Source organism: Danio aesculapii, chromosome 19 (genome assembly GCF_903798145.1).
Source record: "Danio aesculapii chromosome 19, fDanAes4.1, whole genome shotgun sequence".
NCBI classification, from domain to species: domain Eukaryota; kingdom Metazoa; phylum Chordata; class Actinopteri; order Cypriniformes; family Danionidae; genus Danio; species Danio aesculapii.
Window position 1 is genome coordinate 44,468,986 of NC_079453.1, and position 6,000 is coordinate 44,474,985.

A 6,000-nucleotide genomic window follows, 5' to 3' on the forward strand; every position below is an offset into this window, starting at 1 on the left:
TTGTTTCTTAAATTGTCTGTGTAATTCTTTTGTTAGTTCCCTATTTCAAATACATTCATTCATTTTCTTTTCGGCTTAGTCCCTTTATTAATCTGGGGTCGCCACAGCGGAATGATGTTTTACACGGCTGATGCTCTTCCAGCTGCAACCTATCACTGGGAAACACCCATACAGGCTCATTCACACTCATACGCTATTGACAATTTAGCCTACCCAATTCACCTGTAGCACATGTGTTTTGGACTGTGGGGGAAACCGGAGCACCCGGAGGAAATCCACGTCAACACAGGGAGAACATGCAAACTCCACACAGAAATGCCAACTGACTCAGCCGAGGCTTAAATCAGCGACCTTCTTGCTGTGAGGCGAACGTGCTACCCACTGCGCCATCGTGCAGCCCATTTCAAATACATTTTAAACTAATTACCTGGCAAAAAGGAGATAAAGCATCTGCATTCAAACAGAAAAACCTGCAAAAACCACACTTTATTTTTAAGAATTATAAATATTCTATTTTTCTTCATTGTTTGACTTGGGATTTTCCTATAATGTCTTGAGCAGAGCGTGACAGCATGAAAACGGCTTCTCCACAGTGTCCTCTTTTTTTCTGAAGACGTGCGGTCAGATGTCTGACATTTTCACCAGCTCACCGTGTCTCATTTCTCTCCTCAGGAGGAGACGTTGGGCTTCTCGACAGCTCGTAATTAAAGCTCTGCTCTTCTGAAGCGCACACTCCTGTGAAGACGCCAGCCGCTGACGTGAAGGTATGAATGTATTCATTTAAGTGTGAACACATGAGTGGCTCATTCATAGCTAATCTTCATCCATAGCTCTTTTCCATGTGGAGCTCATCTTCACTTCAAGTGTTCTTGGTTATCAGTTCTGTCACATAAGGCTGGTTTCATTTTTAACCTATCTTTAATATACAGAAATAAGGTCATTTGTGACCCTGGACCACATTATAAGCGTATTTTTGTTTTTAAATAAGATCTATGAAGCATCTGAAATGGGAAGATATTGGAATATTATTTCACCCATATTTTGACATTTAATTTTGGCAAAAAAAAAAATGTAATTAGACTTAATTTAATATACTTTTTATGTACATCAAATAACTTTTGCAAGTTTAATTTGATGCCAAAACTAAGTTTGAAGCATTTCTATAATGGTTTGTTTGGTGTTGAGACCAAGTACCAGAAAAATCAAGATAAAACTTATTTTTTTCTTTGTATAAAAAAAACTAAAAGTGTTGAAGCCATTGTTACTCTGAAATTGCTTGTAAATTTCAGTGAGTGAGTGAGTATTGGCTTTATAAGTGAATTTTTTTTTTTTAAACAAGATCTATAAAGCATCTGAAATAGGATGATGTTGAAATGTTATTGCACTCATATTTTGACATTTTATTTTCAACAATAAATTAAAGTAGACTTGCCTTTTATGTACATCAAATAACTTTTACAAGTTTAGTTTGATGCCTGAACCAAGGTTGAATTATTTCTATAATATTTAATCCATTAAATCAGGGTTTCCCAACCCTGTTCCTGAAGGCACACCTGGTTCTTGGTGTTTTAGAAAGATAATAAAGCTGAGTGAGACCAAGTACCAGAAAATCAAGATAAAACTTACTTTTTCTTTGTATAAAAAACCCAAAAAGTTTGGTGTAGGAACAATTTTTACTCTAAAATTGCTAGTAAATTTCAGTGAGTGAGTATTGTTTATAAGTATATAAACACTCATATTTTGACATTTTATTTTGGCATTTCATTTATTTTAAATTAACTTGATTTAATATGTGTTCTGTATACATAAAATAACTTTTACAAGTTTCACTTGGTGCCGAATCCAAGTTTGAACCATTTATGTAATATTTAATCCATTAATTTGCTAATTTGATGTTCAAGAAATAAAAAAAATTGGTTGGTGTAGGAACAATTTTTACTCTGAAATTGCTAGTAAATTTCAGCGAGTGAGTGCGTTTGGGCTTTAAAAGTGTATTTTGGTTTTTAAATAAGATCTATAAAGCATCTGAAATGGGATGATGTTGGAATATTTTTTTACACATATTTTGACATTTTATTTTCGCAAAGATTCTTTGAACAATTTAAGTAGATTTGATTTAAAATGCTTTCCACCAACATCAAAAAGTTTTGGCAAGTTTAAATTTGATGCCGAAACCAAGTATGAACCATTTCTATAATATTTAATCAGTTAAATCTATTAATTTGCTTATTTGGTTTTTCTTCAAAAATGGTTCAGAAACAATTCTGTGTGAATGTTTCCCAGTACTGGGTTGTGGCTGGAAGGGCATCCGCTGCGTAAAACATATGCCGGAATAGTTGGCGGCTCATTCCACTGTGGCGACCTCTGAAATAGAGGCTAAGCCAAAGGAAAATGAATGAATGAAAATTGCTAGTAAATGTCAGTGAGTGAGTGAGTGAGTGAGTGAGTGAGTATGGGCTTTAAAAGTGTATTTTTCTATTTAAATAAGATCTATAAAGCATCTGAAATAGGATGATGTTGGAATATTATTTTCTCCATATTTTGACATTTTAGTTTTGCCAAAAAAATGTAATTAGACTTCATTTAATATGCTTTCTATGTACATCAGATAACTTTAGCAAGTTTCATTTGATGCTGAAACCAAGTTTGAACCATTTATATAATATTGAATCCATTAAATCCATTAATTTGCTAAATTTGCTAAGATGACAGAGCTGAGTTAGACCAAAATCAAGATTAAACTTATTTTTTTCTATGTAAAAAAGTTAAGTTTGGTGTAGAAACAATTTTTACTCTAAAATTTCTAGTAAATTTCAGTGAATTAGTGAGGAAGTGAGTGAGTTTGGGCTTTATAAGTGTATTTTGTTTTTTAGATAAGATCTATAAAACATCTGAAATAGGATGATGTTCGCCAAAAAAATTAAAGTAGACTTAATTTAATGAGTCTAACAATTCAGGAAACGAATAATTCTGACTTTAACTATATATATTATATAAATAAATATATATTTTTAGATTTCTTATATTTTTATGTGAATTTTTTTTATTATAGCCAAATTAAAGAATTAAGACTTTCTCCAAAAGAAAAATATAAGAGGAAATGCCAGCCTGATCTCACGAGAAAACGTAGGTATTTTACGTTTTGACAGTTTAGTGGCTAATTCGTACGAGTTCAGTCGTACGAAATTGTACGATTTTAAAAAGAAGGCGTGGCACCTAACCCCACCCCTAAACCCAACTGTCATTGGCGGATGAGCAAATCCTACTAAATTGTACGAATTAGATTGTACAAATTCGTATGAATTAGCCACTAAATCAAAAGTTACGAATTGCCGTGAGATTGTGTTGGAAATGCTGTAAAACAATCTCCTTGCTTTGTTAAAGACCACTTCAAAAATGTTTGAAAAACAAAATAAAATTTCACAAATTGCTAATAATTTTGTCTTCTGCTGTATTTTAAATATAGGGTGGTCGTTCGATGAGATTTACGTGTGTGCGAGTGTGTTAATGTGCGTGCGCTGGTTGTTTTTTTCAATGCATTATTCAGCAGTGTTGAATCTGCCACAGATGCGCATCTCTGGAGTGTCAGACCATTATTCAGCCCTTCACCTGGTTAACAGCGTAACCTTGCGGAGCACACAGAGAAGTCGGCTTTATACAAAATGCATGACCTGATACATTCTGAATCAGACGGGAGACCTTATAAAAATATACGCGTACTATATTATAAATCTGTCCATGAATGTGACATGAATGAATGTGTTTCCTGTTTTTGCTGTTTACAGATACAACCACAGATAATGTCAAGGCTCCTAAAGGTTTATCAATGGCTTTGAGTGTAGATTTTGAATCTTTTAAGCAGTGTTTCCCAACTCTGTTCCTGGAGGCACACCAACAGTACATATTTTAGACGTCTCCCTTATTTGACCCTTTAATTTCGGGTTTTGGAGTCTCTTCTAATGTTCTGATGAGTTGATTCAGGTGTGTTTGATTAGGGAGATGTTGAAAATGTGTACTACTGGTGTGCCTTCAGGAACAATGTTGGGAAACACTGCTTTAAAGGGATAGTTCACCTAAAAATGAAAATTCTGCCATTATTTACTCACCCTTGACTTGTTTCAATCATATCTGTGTTTCTTTCTTCTGTTGAACACAAAAGATGATTTTTTTTTTCTTGTGAAGAGAGCTGGAAACCTGTAACCATTGACTTTCATAGGATTTCCTACTATGGAAGTTAGTGGTTACAGATTTCTAGCATTCTTCAAAATATCTTCTTTTGTGTGCAACATAACTCAAACTGGTTTGGAACAAGTCAAATGTGAGTAAATGATGACAGAAAGTTAATTTTTTTTTCACTTTAAAGGGATAGTTCACCTAAAATTAAAAGTGAGCCATTATTTGTCACTCTGTAATAGGAAAATTGTTCTGTCCCATCATCTGTTTATATAATGATGGTGAATAGTAGGGAAACAGTCCCATCAACATAAGCCGTGTATATTTGTTCTGAAAATATATGATAGTGGGCAGCTCGGTGCCTCAGTGGTTAGCACTGTTGCCGTGCAGCAAGAAGGTCACTGGTTCGAGTTCCGGCTGGGCCAGTTGGCATTTCTGTGTGGAGTTTGCATGTTCCCCCCATGTTGGCGTGGGTTTCATCCAGTTTTCTCCAAAGTCCTAAGACATGCAGTTGAGCTAAATTGGGCGTAGTGTATGAGTGTGTATGTGAAGGTGAAAGTGTATAAGTGTTTCCCAGTACTGGGATGCAGCTGTATATATGTATATATGATGGTTGGAAGGGCATCCACTGTGTAAAACATTAAATAAGGGACTCAGCCGAAGGAGAATGGTTGAATGAATGAATGAATGAATGAATGAATGAATGAATATACGATGGTGTTTGGTGAAAAATGTAAAGAAATTGGAGTACAGCTGCACACAAGATCATTAGCCCTCCTGTGAAATTGTAATTTTTTTCAGATATTTTCATAGTGATGTTTAATATAGGGCATATACATTTTTTGTTTCACAGTATTTTCTATCATATTTTTTCTCTAGAGAAAGTTTTATTTCTTTGGCTAGAAGAAAAATATATATGAAATTTTTTAAAAATGCTTATATTTCAGCCAAGCTAAAAAGAAAAAAACAGACTTCTCCAGAAGAAAAACACGACAAGAAAATGTCCGTGCTCTGTTAAAAAATAATAATAAAATAATAAATATTTAACAGAAGGACTAATAGGTTTGCCTTAGAGCGCAAAATTCAGTGACAATTTAATGTCTTCTTTCAATGAAATGTTTGTTTTGTGATGTTATAAGGTAAAAAAAAGATAAAAAATACAGATTTATTTTCCTGACTTTTTTTTTACTCCTATTTATCAAGGGTATGGGTGTTTCCCAGTACTGGGTTGCGGTTGCAAGGGCATCCGCTGTGTAAAACATACTGTATGCTGGAATAGTTGGCGGTTCATTCAGCTGTGGTGACTTCTGATAAATAAGAAACTAAGCTGAAGGAAAATTAATAAATAAATGAATGAATATTTGTAAAAGGTGCCAATAATTTTGACCACAACTGTTCATAATGGAAAAAAACACAGATTTTTGTGGCCTATAATAAGGCATTCCCAAATGTACTATAATAATTTTGTTTCATTTAAGACACACAAAATAAGCAAAACTGAAAATTGAGGGGGAGTTTGCATGTTCTCCCCATGTTGGCATGGGTTTCCTCTGGGTGCTCTGGTTTCCCCCACAGTCCAAAGACATGCGCTATAGGTGAATTGAATAAACTAAATTGGCCGTAGTGTATGAGCGTGTGTGTGAATGTGAGTGTATGGGTGTTTCCCAGTACTGGGTTATGGCTGGAAGGGCATCCGCTGCTTAAAACATATGCTGGAATAATTGGCGGTTCATTCCACTGTGGCGACCCCTAATAAATAGGGGACCAAGCTGAAGGAGAATGAATGAATCACTGTAAATCATCATATGAGCCATAATTATTAATGAA